The sequence below is a fragment of the Pungitius pungitius genome, chromosome 19 (assembly GCF_949316345.1).
Source record: "Pungitius pungitius chromosome 19, fPunPun2.1, whole genome shotgun sequence".
NCBI classification, from domain to species: Eukaryota; Metazoa; Chordata; class Actinopteri; order Perciformes; family Gasterosteidae; genus Pungitius; species Pungitius pungitius.
Window position 1 is genome coordinate 1,225,413 of NC_084918.1, and position 20,064 is coordinate 1,245,476.

Below are 20,064 nucleotides of genomic sequence, written 5' to 3' on the forward strand. Positions count from 1 at the left end.
CCTCGATCAGCCAGTTGTCACAGACCTTGTCGTACGGAAAGTCATTCGTTTATTGAAGATCACATTTTCATACAGTCAAGTCACACCCGTGAGTCTCTGTAAAACACGGGAGCTGTGGATTCAGTGTGTGGCTTCAGGCGATAACATGACCATGTTTGAAGTGCTCTGTAAGAAGTGGAGAGCGCGTAACGGTTAGCTGTTGGATCTTAAATGTTATTGTTTGATTCTTTAGCTTGATGCAATATTGAAACGTAGGATCACCTTGGATTAGTCGAGGTACAATGACGACAGCTAACCCCACCTCTTTTGCTCCATCAAGATGTGTAAACTTTTTAACCAAACCCGCTGGATGACGACGTGGCTGTCTTCCTGAAGTGAGCTTTGCTTAATGAATTAATGAATACATTTAGTAAGATCCGCTTCTCCCCCGGGGCATTATATATTGGTGAATTCAAATTGAATCAGTGGAGCCATGTACTTTCAGCTAAAAGTAATATTGCAGTCTTAAGGGAGAGGAGATTCCAGCAATGTTGTCAATGGATTGTCAATTCAGGTTGATAACAAATCCAGGTCTACAGATTCCAAAGCATCAAGCAAACCTATACAACACAGGACTTGTTGTGAATCAATGATCAAAACGTCACCAAAATAACTTTGATCGCCCCCATTCAGTCAAGGCAAGATTATATATATTATTTTATTATAAATGAGCTTATGAGCTTTTTCATATGTGGCATTACAAGCTCTTTACCCAGTTGCTTAATGAACAGCACCATGCATTGTTAGCACTCCTTGCAGAGAAGGGCTGCAATGAGCAAAAAAAAGATCAAGGTACACACTTGACACCGTGAGAGAGAATTAATCACAACAGGTGCTGGGGCAAGTTAGATAAAATAACAAGCAAAATTCAATTGTGGAAGCGCTAGAATAAATCACAACAGGTGCTGGGGCAAGTTAGATGAAATACCAAGCAAAATTCAATTGTGGAAGCGCTAGAATAAATCACAACAGGTGCTGGGGCAAGTTAGAGTTAGTGAGAGCTAAAGGAGAAAATAAACGCAGTAGGTCACATAAGTTCTGTCGGATGTTCAAGTTGCCCAGAAGGATGAGCGGCGAGCTGTCATCTGGAAGTTGTAACTCTTCCATTCGTTGTAGAAGTAAATAACTTCTTCTCTGGAAGGATCATTTTCCGCTGTGGTCCAGTCGACTTGGGTCTTTGCCACGATTGCCCGCGGTTAAGCCCACCCGTGCCGTGTGGTGGAAGAAAAAAAGAAGGCCAAATTATTACATCCATCGACAGTCACACGATATGGAATGCTGTTGTACGAATGCGGGAAGAAGTCTTTTACAATTATGCAGACAGAACAAAATATACATAAAGAAATGCTTTCCCACCTCGCTGGAGTTGAAAGCCACGTGTCCCATGTGCCATTCCCAGTGATGTCCTCAGACTGGTGGCATGACTTTGCACGGGCCATCTGAAAATATTTGAGCACCAACGTGTATTATCAGAATACGATTATGGCTGTCAACAGATTATAGACAATTGACTAGTTAATCACACGTTTTGAAAACATTTATCTTGATTACAATATTTTTTTCTCTTATATTAACTGTTTACAGTTTAGTAATTTGTTGTTTCAACTCCATAATGAGCTTGACGTGTGTATATTATTTCTGTGGAATGAGGGGCATATTAATCATATCATTTAATGTTAGATTCATGCTCATTGTGAAGGCAATAAATATATAACATATTGAAAAGCATTGAAGACGCACAATACATTACGTGTCATTTAGCTGCGCCCGGCTGCACGCTGCGGGCAGATTATAGACAATGAAGTTAAACAACAAAGTAGTTAAGTTAGCTGCTGCGAGCACGGTTCTACTCAAAGTGTGTAAATAAAGTGATTCAATCGGGCCAAGTTATTTAGGGCACACGGAAACGTAAACAAAGTGGCGCTGATAGAGTGAAGAGGGGTCTTTTATCCCCGTGAAGCTACCGTAGTTAGCTTAGCTAAAAGACGTATGCTGGGTGAGACTGGAGAACGCACAAGGAAAACGTAATCACTCACCGTCAAAGGCGTTTCCACTTCGTTGAGTACATGTGGACGTAAGCACCGGTGTGTAGTTAGCAAGCTGGCTGACTGGCTGCTCCATCCGGCAGCCGCTAGCTCCACTCGCTATCCCAGTTAGCTGTCCGTGCCGTCGAGCAGATATAACAAGCCCTTAAACAAAACGTACCTCACTGGCTGCACACATCCAAGAGGGAATGAGAACACTTTGCTTACATCCACATAGTAGTAATAGTTCCTGAAGTATAGGTGTGTAGTTAGCAGTTTAAAATACGGAGCGGTGATACTTTGCCTGTTCAACACAAAACCGGAACATGCGCAGACTACGTGCGCGGCTGTGCGCACGTAGTCTGCGCATGTCCGTCAACCAAGAATAGGGAATTCTGGGTGATGAAGTTCTTTAACTTAAAATTTCCCCGTAACATCTATTTACATCACCAAACGTGTTTGCATCTCCACCCGTATGTTGCAGAATACGTGTATTTAAATCCAGATGTAAATATATTGAACTGTCCGTGTTATTTGTCTAGGTTAGATATGTCAAACCCGCGACACGCTGCCAAACGGCTGCGCCGTGAGCCAGCTGTCCTGCATCAGCCTTACCTTCTTCTGTCAGCTGTATGCGCGGCCACGGAGCAGTTTCTGGCCTTAAACTGAAACGAGTTTGACATACCTGCTCTTAAGTGTACAAAGTCCATAACCTCAGCAAGGAGAGTAAACTGAATCATTTTGTTCGTTAGATCAGAAGACACGCGTTTAAAAAGAGGAGGAAAAAAAAAAAATTGATTTCGCCGGGACACGATCTCACGACCATAGGATCGGGGGGGCGGTTTCTTACCAGGAGAGCTAAACCTTCTGATGGGTTTGAGAATTCGAAAACTCACTGAAATAGGATCGGTCACTCTCCGCCAAAAATACAGGAAATATTCACACTAAAAAAATTATAACTGCCTTCCTGTTTGTTTTAGAGAAAATTCCTCAGAGACTTTTTTAAGTCTCCCTTTAATACATTTGGTAAAAAATCAGCGGACTTGTCGGTCAAACAGGGTGCGGGCGGGGCTTCGTCAAAATCTTCCAGGGGGCGCAATGGAGGCAATTTTTCACTTTTGATCCAAAACTGCACATCAGGTCTGTAAAGGTCATCACGTAGGATACTCACAGAGGTTTTCAAGAGTTTTGGAGTGTGCCGAGGCTCAGAAGATGTGCTTGAACTTTCATGCGAATATGGCGACGTCACAGCCACAAAGTTGGTCCAAAACTCCCAATTCTCACTGTGAGCCATCGTCACAGTCTTACGTCTTATATTCCCAGATTTGAAGTTGATCAGATTAAAGGGCTGGGAAATGGACATGTAAATGTACAAACTTTGCATTGACCTAAGCCAATAGGTGGCGCTATACTTTTTCGAAAATCACTGCATGGCATTACTTAAAGGCCTACACAAGCATCATGAATATACATTTATAGCCAGAAATATCAATGTTCCTTGGAGTTATACCATTTTACATTTTGGAAAAAAATCGTCCAAAATTGTCCAAACTGCACGCAAGCTCACGCCCAGGTGGTTTTATGAAAACTCTTGATTTTAATAACTTTTGACCCCAAGGCTGTCAGGAACCAGTTGCCAAATTTTGAAATGGATCGGATTTAAACTCTCGGAGGAGTTCGTTCGTTTGTAAATGCAAAAATTGAAGGAAATGGCCAAAAATACACAGAATCACCACAGCGCCCCCTAATGTTCAAATATTCTGGGAAAATTTGGGGATGTTCTAGGACTCATTGTGAACATGTCCTCAAAATTTGGTGAAAATGACGGTTAGAAAAAAAAAAAGTTATAGGCCTTTGAACTTTCAGGACACAAACCTACAAACTTCATTGGTCCATAACTTTATTGAAAAATGAGATATCAACATTCTTTCAATAACTTTTGATCGCATCGAGCCAACGATCATTTTGCCGAAGATTTCGTAAGAATCGGACCAAGCGTCTGGGAGGAGTTCGCAAAAACGTGTTTTTCACAAAATTCAAAATGGCGGCCATAAAACGGTAGGCGCATTTGCATACCATAATTTTTTTTGTGTACAGCACATCCAAGAGAACCTGTGTGAAAAGGTTCCAAGTCGATCGGTAAAAGTAAAAAAAAAAATTAACATTGCGGCCACTTTGGGGGGCGCTAGAGAGTTCTTTTTTCTCTCCTCTAATTGCGGGACCCGAATCATACGTCAATTTTGCGCACTTCTGATGCGCGTGCAAAAATTCAAGAGTTTTTGAACATGATAAAGTCCCCAAAAGTGCGTTCGAAGTGGCGAAATAATAATAATGAATTCTTGCAATTTCAATAGGGCTTTCGCCCGACTTGCAGTCGGCTCAGGCCCTAATAAGAAGAATTCTTGCAATTTCAATAGGGCTTTCGCCCGACTTTCAGTCGGCTCAGGCCCTAATTAAAGCTGCAAGCAGCGATGAACGGGCCTTCGCCTCTCCTTGCACGTCGGGGTGGCAGCGGTCGGCCGGACTCGCGGGTCAAAAAGAGACTAAAGAGACAAAATAAATCACTCTTGGGGCTGGCATTCAAACCTGAGTCTGGTTTCATGAACGGAATCCACCAACACTAGCCTATTGCCGAGCTGCAAAAGGCCTGCAAAAAGTTGACAAGTCACATCAGGAGTCTTATTAAATAAGTTGTGGCGATGTACAAAGTGCAAAATCGAAATAGAGGTGAAAAAAAAAGATCTGCTGTGCTGGGAATCGAACCCAGATCTCCAGCGCCAGGGGCCGAGTGCTCTGCAGAAGAGCTATCTGCTCTGATACGATGTAGTAATTCGAAACGTCCCTCAAATAGGATTGGTGACTCTCTTGCAAAATTACAGGGGAAGTTCACACTAAAGAAATTATAACTGACTTCCTGTTTGTTTTAGAGAAAATTCCTCAGAGACTTTTTTAAGTCTCCCTTTAATACATTTGGTAAAAAATCAGCGGACTTGTCGGTCAAACAGGATGCGGGCGGGGCTTCGTCAAAATCTTCCAGGGGGCGCAATGGAGGCAATTTTTCACTTTTGATCCAAAACTGCACATCAGGTCTGTAAAGGTCATCACGTAGGATACTCACAGAGGTTTTCAAGAGTTTTGGAGTGTGCCGAGGCTCAGAAGATGTGCTTGAACTTTCATGCGAATATGTCGTCGCCACAGCAACAAAGTTGGTCCAAAACTCCCAATTCTCACTGTGAGCCATCGTCACAGTCTTACGTCTTATATTCCCAGATTTGAAGTTGATCAGATGAAAGGGCTAGGAAATGGACATGTAAATGTAGAAACTTTGCATTGACCTAAGCCAATAGGTGGCGCTATACTTTTTCTAAAATCACTGCATGGCATTACTTAAAGGCCTAGACAAGCATCATGAATATACATTTCTAGCCAGAAATATCAATGTTCCTTGGAGTTATACCATTTTCCGTTCTGGAAAAAAATCTTCCAAAATTGTCCAAACTGCACGCACGCTCACGCCCAGGTAGTTTTATGAAAACTCTTGATTTTAATAACTTTTGACCCCAAGGGGGTCAGGATCAACTTGCCCGATTTTGAAATCGATCGGATTTAAACTCTCGGAGGAGTTCGTTCGTTTGTAAAACCAAAATACGGTGGAAATTGCGAAAAAAAGGCCAAAATACAGTAAATCACCATAGCGCCCCCTAATGTTCGATTTTTTTTTAATTCTCAGGGGAAGTTCTAGGACCCAATGTGAACATGTCCTAAAGATTTGGTGGCGACAGGCCTTTTACTTTTTAAGTTATTGGTCTTTCCTTTTTAGGCCACACCCCCGACAACTTGATTGGTCCATCAATTAAAAACTAAATGAGATATCAACAAGCTTTTGATAACTTTTGATGGCATTGAGCCAATGATCATTTTGGTGAAGATTTCGTCAAAATCGGACCAAGCGTCTGGGAAGAGTTCGCAAAAACGTGTTTTTCACAAAATTCAAAATGGCGGCCATAAAACGGTAGGCGCATTTGCATACCATAATTTTTTTTGTGTACAGCACATCCAAGAGCACCTGTGTGAAAAGGTTCCAGGTCGATCGGTAAAAGTAAAAAAAACAATTAACATTGCGGCCACTTTGGGGGGCGCTAGAGAGTTCTTTTTTTTCTCCTCTAATTGCGGGACCCCAATCATACGTCAATTTTGCGCACTTCTGATGCGCGTGCAAAAATTCAAGAGTTTTTGAACATGATGAAGTCCCCGAAAGTGCGTTCGAAGTGGCGAAATAATAATAATTAAAGCTGCAAGCAGCGATGAACGGGCCTTCGCCTATTCTCGCGCGTCGGGGTGGGGCGGCGGTCGGCCGGGCTCGCGGGTCAAAAAAGACTAAAGAGACTAAACGAATCACTCTCGGGGCTGCCATTCAAACCTGAATCTGCGGCCTCGCGAACGGAATCCACCGACGCCGGGCTGTTGCCCCGCTGCAAAAGACCTGCGGAGTAATTGTTACGGGTCTCGGGCACGATGACCACAATAAGTATCACAGCAACACTTGTCTCGTTCTCCAGTTTGCGTCTGTATAATTGATTCAACACATATACACATCCAGTGCATTTTTCTTGTCCTGTATATCTTAGATATCATAGATGCAGTCTCAATCAAGGTTAATTCCCAGAAATATCCACCTGTAATTACCTTAGCTGTTATTTCTGCCTACTATAGTTCCTATTGACCAACTACATAAGGGATATTTCCATACCATATTGACTATGATAAACGTATACAACTCTTATTCACATATGGACGTTGCACTTTAGAATGTGTATTGATTAACTCGGCATGTACCAAACCATATTGACAAGTAAAAAAAACAAAATATGACTAAACATGACTGAATAAATCACCGCCCAAAACATGTTAAAGATAAGTGGCATTATAAGTACAATTTAAGTGCTACCATTTGTTAGTGCTACGGTTTGCTAGTGTTTTGGTCAAGGTAGAGTCTAAAAAGGTGTGTCTTGAGTTTTCGACGGAAGATGGAGAGGCTCTCTGCGGTCCTGATGTCATCAGAGAGCTCATTCCACCATCTGGGAGCAGGACAGCAAAGAGTCGCCATCTCGTCGAGTGCTTTTCTCTCAGTGAGGGAGGAACAAGCAGCTTGCCAGATGCAGATCGGAGTGCGTGGGTTGGGATGCAGGGTTTCACCATGTCCCGGATGTAGACTGGTCCCGATCCATTCACAGCGTGGTCCGTCAGTACCAATGCTTTGAACTGGATGCGGGCAGCCACTGGTAACCAATGAAGTGAAGGGAGAAGCGGTGTGGTGTGGGAGTATTTCAGAAGGTTGAAGACCAGTCGAGCTGCTGCATTCTGGATGAGCTGCAGTGGTCGAATGGCGGTAGCAGGGAGACCTGCCAGCAGAGAGTTACAGTAGTCGAGGCGAGAGATGACAAGAGCCTGAATCAGTACCTGCGCCGCCTTCTGAGTGAGAAGGGGTGGTATTCTCCTGATGTTAACGGTGTTCGCCAAAGTTAACGGTCAGGTCCTGAGTGGGCGAGTTTTTTCCAGGGAAGAAAAGTAGTTCAGTCTTGTCGGGGTTGATCTTCAGGTGATGGGCGGACATCCACTGGGAGATGTCAGTCAGACATGCAGAGATCCGTGCCGCCACCTGAGTGTCCGAGTCGGGGAAGGAGAGAATTAGTTGGGTGTCTGTGTTTTACAATTATGCAGACAGAACAAAATATACATAAAGAAATGCTTTCCCACCTCGCTGGAGTTGAAAGCCACGTGTCCAATGTGCCATTCCCATTGCATGTGTACAGACTGTAAAGCCCTCTGAGGCAAATGTGTAATTTGCGATTTTGGCCTATACAAAATAAAATGAATTGAATTGAATTGATGGTGGCATGACTTTGCACGGGCCATCTGAAAATATTTGAGCACCAACGTGTATTATCAGAATACGATTATGGCTGTCAACAGATTATAGACAATTGACTAGTTAATCACACGTTTTGAAAACATTTATCTTGATTACAATATTTTTTTCTCTTATATTAACTGTTTACAGTTTAGTAATTTGTCGTTTCAACTCCATAATGAGCTTGACGTGTGTATATTATTTCTTTGGAATGAGGGGCATATTAATCATATCATTTAATGTTAGATTCATGCTCATTGTGAAGGCAATAAATATATAACATATTGAAAAGCATTGAAGACGCACAATACATTACGTGTCATTTAGCTGCGCCCGGCTGCACGCTGCGGGCAGATTATAGACAATGAAGTTAAACAACAAAGTAGTTAAGTTAGCTGCTGCGAGTAGTAGTGTGTAAATAAAGTGATTCAATCGGGCCAAGTTATTTAGGGCACACGGAAACGTAAACAAAGTGGCGCTGATAGAGTGAAGAGGGGTCTTTTATCCCCGTGAAGCTACCGTAGTTAGCTCAGCTAAAAGACGTATGCTGGTTGTTATTGTTCAGTGCTAAATAAAAACCCTCTTGAATGTAGAACACAACTCACGTCTGGCCTCATACCATGACAGGCACATTAATGTTGACAATTAACTTCGTTAGCCTTGTGTTCACCTTTCCTGCCGGTCCGTCTCTGACCGTAGTCGGAGTTTGCAGGGGGAGGCGTTGCTGTCTGCTCCAGGGCCAAAGTACTGTCGGCTAAGTAAACTTTGGGGTTAATTCCCTTCGTCCCGGGGTTGGTGAATAAAAGTCCGCTTTACTTTCTTTGAGGATTTATTAATCTAACACTGAGTAACACAGTTACAGTACAGACAATTCTCCGGCCGCTACATCCACTCCGTCATCACAACAACAACACAACTTCCTCATGCGCTCTCCCCCTCCGTAGCCCGTGCGTGTAGCTCTTAAAGGGGCCGCACCATTTTCTCTAGTAACATCACAATCACGTATGTTGCAGAATACGTCTATTTAAATCCAGATGTAAATATATTGAACTGTCCGTGTTATTTGTCCAGGTTAGATGTGTCGTTACTCGCAACCAGCTGCCCGGTCCGCCAGCTGAGTGCCTCAGTCTGCTGTTTCATTCTGTTCATGTGCCACGGAGCAGCTTCTGTCCTTAAACTGAAACGATTTTCACAAACCTGCTCTTAAGTGTAGTTATTTAAGTCAAACACATCAGCAAGGAGCGTAAACTGAATCATTTTGTTCGTTAGATCAGACGACACGCGTTTAAAAAGAGGAGGAAAAAAAAATGATTTCGTCGGGAGTCGATCCCACGACCATAACTTCGGGGGGCCAACACCTTACTCACTGAGCTATTCTTCCAGATGGATTTTAGAATTCGAAAAGTCATTGAAATAGGAATGGTCACTCTCCGCCAAAAGTACAGGTAATATTCACACTAAAAAAATTATAACTGCCTTCCTGTTTGTTTTAGAGAAAATTCCTCAGAGACTTTTTTAAGTCTCCCTTTAATACATTTGGTAAAAAATCAGCGGACTTGTCAGTCAAACAGGGTGCGGGCGGGGCTTCGTCAAAATCTTCCAGGGGGCGCAATGGAGGCAATTTTTCACTTTTGATCCAAAACTGCACATCAGGTCTGTAAAGGTCATCACGTAGGATACTCACAGAGGTTTTCAAGAGTTTTGGAGTGTGCCGAGGCTCAGAAGATGTGCTTGAACTTTCATGCGAATATGGCGACGTCACAGCCACAAAGTTGGTCCAAAACTCCCAATTCTCACTGTGAGCCATCGTCACAGTCTTACGTCTTATATTCCCAGATTTGAAGTTGATCAGATTAAAGGGCTAGGAAATGGACATGTAAATGTAGAAACTTTGCATTGACCTTAGCCAATAGGTGGCGCTATACTTTTTCGAAAATCACTGCATGGCATTACTTAAAGGCCTACACAAGCATCATGAATATACATTTATAGCCAGAAATATCAATGTTCCTTGGAGTTATACCATTTTCCGTTCTGGAAAAAAATCTTCCAAAATTGTCCAAACTGCACGCACGCTCACGCCCAGGTAGTTTTATGAAAACTCTTGATTTTAATAACTTTTGACCCCAAGGGTGTCAGGAACCAGTTGCCAGATTTTGAAATGGATCGGATTTAAACTCTCGGAGGAGTTCGTTCATTTGTAAATGCAAAAATTGAAGGAAATGGCCAAAAATACACAGAATCACCACAGCGCCCCCTAATGTTCAAATATTCTGGGAAAATTTGGGGATGTTCTAGGACTCATTGTGAACATGTCCTCAAAATTTGGTGAAAATGACGGTTAGAAAAAAAAAAAGTTATAGGCCTTTGAACTTTCAGGACACAAACCTACAAACTTCATTGCTCCATAACTTTATTGAAAAATGAGATATCAACATTCTTTCAATAACTTTTGATCGCATCGAGCCAACGATCATTTTGCCGAAGATTTCGTAAGAATCGGACCAAGCGTCTGGGAGGAGTTCGCAAAAACGTGTTTTTCACAAAATTCAAAATGGCGGCCATAAAACGGTAGGCGCATTTGCATACCATAATTTTTTTTGTGTACAGCACATCCAAGAGAACCTGTGTGAAAAGGTTCCAAGTCGATCGGTGAAAGTAAAAAAAATAATTAACATTGCGGCCACTTTGGGGGGCGCTAGAGAGTTCTTTTTCTTCTCCTCTAATTGCGGGACCCAAATCATACGTCAATTTTGCGCACTTCTGATGCGCGTGCAAAAATTCAAGAGTTTTTGAACATGATGAAGTCCCCGAAAGTGCGTTCGAAGTGGCGAAATAATAATAATAATAATAATTCTTGCAATTTCAATAGGGCTTTCGCCCGACTTTCAGTCGGCTCAGGCCCTAATTAAAGCTGCAAGCAGCGATGAACGGGCCTTCGCCTATTCTCGCACGTCGGGGTGGGGCGGCGGTCGGCCGGGCTCGCGGGTCAAAAAAGACTAAAGAGACTAAACAAATCATTCTCGGGGCTGCCATTCAAACCCGAATCTTTGGCCTCGCGAACGGAATCCACCGACGCCGGGCTGTTGCCCCGCTGCAAAAGACCTGCAGAGTAATCATTACGGGTCTCGGGCACGATGACCACGATAACAAAAAGATGCATTCCTGTAAAATAAAGGTAGAGTCTGAAGCGCAAGAATCACAGCAAACGCTCGTCTCGTTCTCCAGTTTGCGTCCGTATAATTGATTCAACACACGTACAGTTTACATCCAGTGCATTTTTCTTGTCCTGTATATCTTATAGACGCAGTCTCAATCAAGGTTAATTCACACCTTGGTTTAGTCGAGGTAGAAGGACGACAGCTAACCCCACCTCTTTTGCTCCATCAAGATATGTTAACTTTTTAACCAAACCCGCTGGATGACGAAGTGGCTGTCTTCCTGAAGAGAGCTTTGCTGAATGAAATAATTAATAATACATTGACTAAGATACACTCTTCCTCCAGGGCTTAATATATCGGTAAGTTCAGTTTGAATCAGTTAAGCCATGTAGAAACTTTGCATTGACCCAAGTCATTAAAATTAAAAAAGTTCCAAGCCATCCAGGCCTATATGCCGTCAAGACAATTGAGTAGTTGTCCAACAGAGTTATCCTTTTTTGTTTTAAGATAAAAACCATAGCTGTTATTACTGCCTAATATAGTTCCAATTGACCAACTACATGAGACATTTCCACACCATATTGACCGTGCAATCTCTTCTTCAAACTCCGTTTGAAAGAAGACCACTGGCTGAAAAACAAAAAATAAAAGAAATGGGACCGGACCAGCCACAAATTAACATCAGACAGCAGGTGAAAGACAAGGAAGCGTCGTACACTAGAGGCTTTTCGCGGACATGGTACACTAGGAAGCCGTGGCTAACCGGCTGTGGAGTAACTAACTCGCTGTTTTGCTTCCCTTGTTTGCTTTTTAAAACCGCAGCGACCGATCGAGTCTGGTGTGAAAACGGTGTTCAGGACATGAAACATTTCATCTCATCTGCTACTCCAAGCACTCACCATCTCATCTGCTCCTCCAAGCACTCAGCATCTTATCTGCTCCTCCAAGCACTCAGCATCTCCTCTGCTCCTCCAGGCACTCAGCATCTCCTCTGCTCCTCCAGAGATGCTGTTGTGTCCCTGGAGGAGCAGAGGAGATGCTGTTGTGTCTCTGGAGGAGCAGAGGAGATGCTGTTGTGTCCCTGGAGGTGCAGAGGAGATGCTGTTGTGTCCCTGGAGGAGCAGAGGAGATGCTGTTGTGTCTCTGGAGGAGTTTTATGTTTTTTTTGTGTGTCTGTCTTAGAGGTGGTTTGCTGTACGATTTATGTGAACACTGGAGACAATGTAAATAATTTTTATTGACTTGCTCACCATTACAATTGGTAATGCACAGTCTTCTTCATCTAGTGGTTACTCCATGTAATAACAGCGACTATTTGCCTCTTTGTGTATATTGAATATTGACGCAAATTACAGCAATTATAAGTTCACCTTGTATGACTTGGTTTCCTAATATGATGTGTATGACTTGGTATGACCTTGTCTTTGAAAGAACAATATTTGAAATCTACAAGGACATTCTAAATTCATAATAATTACATTAGATGCTATTTGTTTTTAAGTCGTTACTTTGGTGTTAATGTAATAAATAAACGGCAGAAATCTCCCTCAGCCCCCCCTACTTTTTCCATCACCAGCCGCCACTGCTTAACAGTAACCCGTAATATCACAAAACGTGTTTGCATCTCCACCCGTATGTTGCTTCCCAACGGAGCCACCAGCTCACTGTGATTACGCAATACAAAATGGCGGAGAGTGCGATCTTTGGGGACTATATTTTGCAGCATTGTTCAATAAACACAATTGAAGTCACATCAGGAGTCTAATTAATTAAGAAAGGGCGATGTACAAAGTGCAAAACATGAATAGCGGTTACTTTGAACAGAAATACATTACGTTAGAGCTGGCAAACGCCAGGTCACTCACGTCTCCCCCTCCAGCTCCACACATACGGCAGCTGTGCCCAGCAGCCGTATGTGGCTGAAACGAGTGTGACACAGCTGCTCTAAGTGTACAGTTATTTAAAAACCTCAGCAAGGAGAGTTACCTGAATCATTTTGTCCGTTAGATCAGCCGGACACGCGTTTAAAAAAAGAAGTAACAAAAAAAAAAGTATGATTTCGTCGGGACTCGATCTCACGACCATAGGATCGGGGGGCGGTCTCTTACCAGGAGAGCTAAACCCTCTGATGGCTTTGAGAATTCGAAAACTCACTGAAATAGGATTGGTCACTCTCCGCCAAAAATTCAGGTAATATTCACACTAAAAAAATTATAACTGCCTTCCTGTTTGTTTTAGAGAAAATTCCTCAGAGACTTTTTTAAGTCTCCCTTTAATACATTTGGTAAAAAATCAGCGGACTTGTCAGTCAAACAGGGTGCGGGCGGGGCGTCGTCAAAATCTTCCAGGGGGCGCAATGGAGGCAATTTTTCACTTTTGATCCAAAACTGCACATCAGGTCTGTAAAGGTCATCACGTAGGATACTCACAGAGGTTTTCAAGAGTTTTGGAGTGTGCCGAGGCTCAGAAGATGTGCTTGAACTTTCATGCGAATATGGCGACGTCACAGCCACAAAGTTGGTCCAAAACTCCCAATTCTCACTGTGAGCCATCGTCACAGTCTTACGTCTTATATTCCCAGATTTGAAGTTGATGAGATTAAAGGGCTAGGAAATGGACATGTAAATGTAGAAACTTTGCATTGACCTAAGCCAATAGGTGGCGCTATACTTTTTCGAAAATCACTGCATGGCATTACTTAAAGGCCTACACAAGCATCATGAATATACATTTATAGCCAGAAATATCAATGTTCCTTGGAGTTATACCATTTTACATTTTGGAAAAAAATCGTCCAAAATTGTCCAAACTGCACGCAAGCTCACGCCCAGGTGGTTTTATGAAAACTCTTGATTTTAATAACTTTTGACCCCAAGGCTGTCAGGAACCAGTTGCCAAATTTTGAAATGGATCGGATTTAAACTCTCGGAGGAGTTCGTTCGTTTGTAAATGCAAAAATTGAAGGAAATGGCCAAAAATACACAGAATCACCACAGCGCCCCCTAATGTTCAAATATTCTGGGAAAATTTGGGGATGTTCTAGGACTCATTGTGAACATGTCCTCAAAATTTGGTGAAAATGACGGTTAGAAAAAAAAAAAGTTATAGGCCTTTGAACTTTCAGGACACAAACCTACAAACTTCATTGGTCCATAACTTTATTGAAAAATGAGATATCAACATTCTTTCAATAACTTTTGATCGCATCGAGCCAACGATCATTTTGCCGAAGATTTCGTAAGAATCGGACCAAGCGTCTGGGAGGAGTTCGCAAAAACGTGTTTTTCACAAAATTCAAAATGGCGGCCATAAAACGGTAGGCGCATTTGCATACCATAATTTTTTTTGTGTACAGCACATCCAAGAGAACCTGTGTGAAAAGGTTCCAAGTCGATCGGTAAAAGTAAAAAAAAAAATTAACATTGCGGCCACTTTGGGGGGCGCTAGAGAGTTCTTTTTTCTCTCCTCTAATTGCGGGACCCGAATCATACGTCAATTTTGCGCACTTCTGATGCGCGTGCAAAAATTCAAGAGTTTTTGAACATGATGAAGTCCCCGAAAGTGCGTTCGAAGTGGCGAAATAATAAGAAAAAGAAAAATTCTTGCAATTTCAATAGGGCTTTCGCCCGACTTGCAGTCGGCTCAGGCCCTAATTAAAGCTGCAAGCAGCGATGAACGGGCCTTCGCCTATTCTCGCACGTCGGGGTGGGGCGGCGGTCGGCCGGGCTCGCGGGTCAAAAAAGACTAAAGAGACTAAACAAATCATTCTCGGGGCTGCCATTCAAACCCGAATCTGCGGCCTCGCGAACGGAATCCACCGACGCCGGGCTGTTGCCCCGCTGCAAAAGACCTGCAGAGTAATCATTACGGGTCTCGGGCACGATGACCACGATAACAAAAAGATGCATTCCTGTAAAATAAAGGTAGAGTCTGAAGCGCAAGAATCACAGCAAACGCTCGTCTCGTTCTCCAGTTTGCGTCCGTATAATTGATTCAACACACGTACAGTTTACATCCAGTGCATTTTTCTTGTCCTGTATATCTTATAGACGCAGTCTCAATCAAGGTTAATTCACACCTTGGTTTAGTCGAGGTAGAAGGACGACAGCTAACCCCACCTCTTTTGCTCCATCATGATATGTTAACTTTTTAACCAAACCCGCTGGATGACGAAGTGGCTGTCTTCCTGAAGAGAGCTTTGCTGAATGAAATAATTAATAATACATTGACTAAGATACACTCTTCCTCCAGGGCTTAATATATCGGTAAGTTCAGTTTGAATCAGTTAAGCCGTGTAGAAACTTTGCATTGACCCAAGTCATTAAAATTAAAAAAGTTCCAAGCCATCCAGGCCTATATGTCGTCAAGACAATTGAGTAGTTGTCCAACAGAGTTATCCTTTTTTGTTTTAAGATAAAAACCATAGCTGTTATTACTGCCTAATATAGTTCCAATTGACCAACTACATGAGACATTTCCACACCATATTGACCGTGCAATCTCTTCTTCAAACTCCGTTTGAAAGAAGACCACTGGCTGAAAAACAAAAAATAAAAGAAATGGGACCGGACCAGCCACAAAATAACATCAGACAGCAGGTGAAAGACAAGGAAGCGTCGTACACTAGAGGCTTTTCGCGGACATGGTACACTAGGAAGCCGTGGCTAACCGGCTGTGGAGTAACTAACTCGCTGTTTTGCTTCCCTTGTTTGCTTTTTAAAACCGCAGCGACCGATCGAGTCTGGTGTGAAAACGGTGTTCAGGACATGAAACATTTCATCTCATCTGCTACTCCAAGCACTCACCATCTCATCTGCTCCTCCAAGCACTCAGCATCTTATCTGCTCCTCCAAGCACTCAGCATCTCCTCTGCTCCTCCAGGCACTCAGCATCTCCTCTGCTCCTCCAGAGATGCTGTTGTGTCCCTGGAGGAGCAGAGGAGATGCTGTTGTGTCTCTGGAGGAGCAGAGGAGATGCTGTTGTGTCCCTGGAGGTGCAGAGGAGATGCTGTTGTGTCCCTGGAGGAGCAGAGGAGATGCTGTTGTGTCTCTGGAGGAGTTTTATGTTTTTTTTGTGTGTCTGTCTTAGAGGTGGTTTGCTGTACGATTTATGTGAACACTGGAGACAATGTAAATAATTTTTATTGACTTGCTCACCATTACAATTGGTAATGCACAGTCTTCTTCATCTAGTGGTTACTCCATGTAATAACAGCGACTATTTGCCTCTTTGTGTATATTGAATATTGACGCAAATTACAGCAATTATAAGTTCACCTTGTATGACTTGGTTTCCTAATATGATGTGTATGACTTGGTATGACCTTGTCTTTGAAAGAACAATATTTGAAATCTACAAGGACATTCTAAATTCATAATAATTACATTAGATGCTATTTGTTTTTAAGTCGTTACTTTGGTGTTAATGTAATAAATAAACGGCAGAAATCTCCCTCAGCCCCCCCTACTTTTTCCATCACCAGCCGCCACTGCTTAACAGTAACCCGTAATATCACAAAACGTGTTTGCATCTCCACCCGTATGTTGCTTCCCAACGGAGCCACCAGCTCACTGTGATTACGCAATACAAAATGGCGGAGAGTGCGATCTTTGGGGACTATATTTTGCAGCATTGTTCAATAAACACAATTGAAGTCACATCAGGAGTCTAATTAATTAAGAAAGGGCGATGTACAAAGTGCAAAACATGAATAGCGGTTACTTTGAACAGAAATACATTACGTTAGAGCTGGCAAACGCCAGGTCACTCACGTCTCCCCCTCCAGCTCCACACATACGGCAGCTGTGCCCAGCAGCCGTATGTGGCTGAAACGAGTGTGACACAGCTGCTCTAAGTGTACAGTTATTTAAAAACCTCAGCAAGGAGAGTTACCTGAATCATTTTGTCCGTTAGATCAGCCGGACACGCGTTTAAAAAAAGAAGTAACAAAAAAAAAAGTATGATTTCGTCGGGACTCGATCTCACGACCATAGGATCGGGGGGCGGTCTCTTACCAGGAGAGCTAAACCCTCTGATGGCTTTGAGAATTCGAAAACTCACTGAAATAGGATTGGTCACTCTCCGCCAAAAATTCAGGTAATATTCACACTAAAAAAATTATAACTGCCTTCCTGTTTGTTTTAGAGAAAATTCCTCAGAGACTTTTTTAAGTCTCCCTTTAATACATTTGGTAAAAAATCAGCGGACTTGTCGGTCAAACAGGGTGCGGGCGGGGCTTCGTCAAAATCTTCCAGGGGGCGCAATGGAGGCAATTTTTCACTTTTGATCCAAAACTGCACATCAGGTCTGTAAAGGTCATCACGTAGGATACTCACAGAGGTTTTCAAGAGTTTTGGAGTGTGCCGAGGCTCAGAAGATGTGCTTGAACTTTCATGCGAATATGGCGACGTCACAGCCACAAAGTTGGTCCAAAACTCCCAATTCTCACTGTGAGCCATCGTCACAGTCTTACGTCTTATATTCCCAGATTTGAAGTTGATCAGATTAAAGGGCTGGGAAATGGACATGTAAATGTACAAACTTTGCATTGACCTAAGCCAATAGGTGGCGCTATACTTTTTCGAAAATCACTGCATGGCATTACTTAAAGGCCTACACAAGCATCATGAATATACATTTATAGCCAGAAATATCAATGTTCCTTGGAGTTATACCATTTTACATTTTGGAAAAAAATCGTCCAAAATTGTCCAAACTGCACGCAAGCTCACGCCCAGGTGGTTTTATGAAAACTCTTGATTTTAATAACTTTTGACCCCAAGGCTGTCAGGAACCAGTTGCCAAATTTTGAAATGGATCGGATTTAAACTCTCGGAGGAGTTCGTTCGTTTGTAAATGCAAAAATTGAAGGAAATGGCCAAAAATACACAGAATCACCACAGCGCCCCCTAATGTTCAAATATTCTGGGAAAATTTGGGGATGTTCTAGGACTCATTGTGAACATGTCCTCAAAATTTGGTGAAAATGACGGTTAGAAAAAAAAAAAGTTATAGGCCTTTGAACTTTCAGGACACAAACCTACAAACTTCATTGGTCCATAACTTTATTGAAAAATGAGATATCAACATTCTTTCAATAACTTTTGATCGCATCGAGCCAACGATCATTTTGCCGAAGATTTCGTAAGAATCGGACCAAGCGTCTGGGAGGAGTTCGCAAAAACGTGTTTTTCACAAAATTCAAAATGGCGGCCATAAAACGGTAGGCGCATTTGCATACCATAATTTTTTTTGTGTACAGCACATCCAAGAGAACCTGTGTGAAAAGGTTCCAAGTCGATCGGTAAAAGTAAAAAAAAAAATTAACATTGCGGCCACTTTGGGGGGCGCTAGAGAGTTCTTTTTTCTCTCCTCTAATTGCGGGACCCGAATCATACGTCAATTTTGCGCACTTCTGATGCGCGTGCAAAAATTCAAGAGTTTTTGAACATGATGAAGTCCCCAAAAGTGCGTTCGAAGTGGCGAAATAATAAAAAGAAGAAGAAGAATTCTTGCAATTTCAATAGGGCTTTCGCCCGACTTTCAGTCGGCTCAGGCCCTAATTAAAGCTGCAAGCAGCGATGAACGGGCCTTCGCCACTTCTCGCACGTTGGGGTGGGGCGGCGGTCGGCCGGGCTCGCAGTTAAAAAGAAGAAAAAAAACGATGGCTCTAACGGGAAGCGAACCCGGGTCAAAATATTGAAAGTCCTGTGAATAAGCAACGGAGCTACGTGCTGACTTGTGATTGCGAAATCGAAAAGTGACCTAAAAAAAAGGCGATTCACCCACATTGCGTCAGGGCAGAGGGATCAATATTTTGCAGCATTCTTCAATAAACACAATTTAAGTCACATCAGTAGTGTAATTAAATAACTTGGGACGATGTACAAAGTGCAAGACCTGGATAGTGGTTACTTTGAACAGAAATACATTACGTTAGAGCTGGCGTACTCTCACAGCATGAACTGACGCAAGACTACGAGCGCGTCTGTGGCTCCGCTATTTATATCAGTCAGTCAGCTGTGTCATTCTGTTCATGTGCCACGGAGCAGTTTCTGGCCCCAACCTGAAAATAGTTTAACACCCCTGCTCTAAGTGTACAGTTATTTAAAAACCTCAGCAAGGAGAGTTACCTGAATCATTTTGTCCGTTAGATCAGCCGGACACGCGTTTAAAAAAAGGAGGAACACGGACGGGAAATCAGAAGGTCGACCTGGGGCGTCGCGTGAACCGGGCCCCTACATGTGACGACCCTCGATCAGCCAGTTGTCACAGACCTTGTCGTACGGAAAGTCATTCGTTTATTGAAGATCACATTTTCATACAGTCAAGTCACACCCGTGAGTCTCTGTAAAACACGGGAGCTGTGGATTCAGTGTGTGGCTTCAGGCGATAACATGACCATGTTTGAAGTGCTCTGTAAGAAGTGGAGAGCGCGTAACGGTTAGCTGTTGGATCTTAAATGTTATTGTTTGATTCTTTAGCTTGATGCAATATTGAAACGTAGGATCACCTTGGATTAGTCGAGGTACAATGACGACAGCTAACCCCACCTCTTTTGCTCCATCAAGATGTGTAAACTTTTTAACCAAACCCGCTGGATGACGACGTGGCTGTCTTCCTGAAGTGAGCTTTGCTTAATGAATTAATGAATACATTTAGTAAGATCCGCTTCTCCCCCGGGGCATTATATATTGGTGAATTCAAATTGAATCAGTGGAGCCATGTACTTTCAGCTAAAAGTAATATTGCAGTCTTAAGGGAGAGGAGATTCCAGCAATGTTGTCAATGGATTGTCAATTCAGGTTGATAACAAATCCAGGTCTACAGATTCCAAAGCATCAAGCAAACCTATACAACACAGGACTTGTTGTGAATCAATGATCAAAACGTCACCAAAATAACTTTGATCGCCCCCATTCAGTCAAGG

The 20,064-nt window shown here is 42.7% G+C and overlaps 1 long non-coding RNA gene across 1 annotated transcript; it reads right to left on the minus strand.

Annotated features, from left to right (window-relative positions):
• Positions 1–678: 678 nt before the first annotated feature.
• Positions 679–1,616, minus strand: LOC134107525 (uncharacterized). Its single transcript, XR_009942783.1, has 2 exons — positions 1,396–1,616; positions 679–1,214 (listed from the first exon to the last, which is right to left on the minus strand). It is a non-coding gene; the product is annotated as an uncharacterized LOC134107525 (long non-coding RNA).
• Between the last annotated feature and the right edge of the window lie 18,448 nt (positions 1,617–20,064).